The 597-nt window shown below is 64.8% G+C and overlaps 1 protein-coding gene across 1 annotated transcript in view; it reads left to right on the plus strand.

Annotated features, from left to right (window-relative positions):
- The window catches only part of LOC104284889 (MTSS1-like protein), a gene marked incomplete at its 3' end in the record, with an annotated part of 10,027 nt that overhangs the window by 2,380 nt on the left and 7,050 nt on the right, over window positions 1–597 (plus strand). The gene's annotated exons all lie outside the window — the stretch shown is intronic.

A 597-nucleotide genomic window follows, 5' to 3' on the forward strand; every position in this document is an offset into this window, starting at 1 on the left:
CACCCCCCATCCAGGGAGCCCCGCCCACCGTGTCTCCGCCATCCATGGAGGCACGTCCAACGTGTCTCTGCCATCCATGGAGGCACGTCCAACGTGTCTCCGCCATACATGGAGGCACGTCCAACGTGTCTCCGCCATTCATGGAGACACGTCCAACGTGTCTCCGCCATCCATGGAGGCACGTCCAACGTGTCCTCACCCTGAGGTGGAGCATCCCTTGGGAAGCGGGGCTGGAAAGACGGGGTGCAGGGGAGGATGGGGAGCTGGTAGGGTGGGCACCCATGGGGATGCTGCTTCTCACCACCCATGGGTGCTTAGCCAACATCTTCTGGTGGGGCTGGGTTGCTTGAAGGGAGATTTGGGGTGGCGCAACCCCACGCCGTGGTCCCCCGCACCCATCTCTCCCCCCCTAGATGTGGGGCTGAGCCGCCCTCCTGGTGTCCCATGTCCCCTGCACCCACCTGGGAGGTGTCTGGGGGGGCTTTGGGGACGGGGAAGATGGTGGAGGGAGAAGATGTGGGAGCAGGAGCCCACGCTCCGCTGCTCAGGGTCCAAACCCTGACCCACGGCGTGAAGAGCCGAGGCTGCAGGTAGAGC

The sequence above is a fragment of the Charadrius vociferus genome, unplaced genomic scaffold (assembly GCF_000708025.1).
Source record: "Charadrius vociferus isolate BGI_N301 unplaced genomic scaffold, ASM70802v2 scaffold964, whole genome shotgun sequence".
In the NCBI taxonomy this organism is placed as follows: Eukaryota; Metazoa; Chordata; class Aves; order Charadriiformes; family Charadriidae; genus Charadrius; species Charadrius vociferus.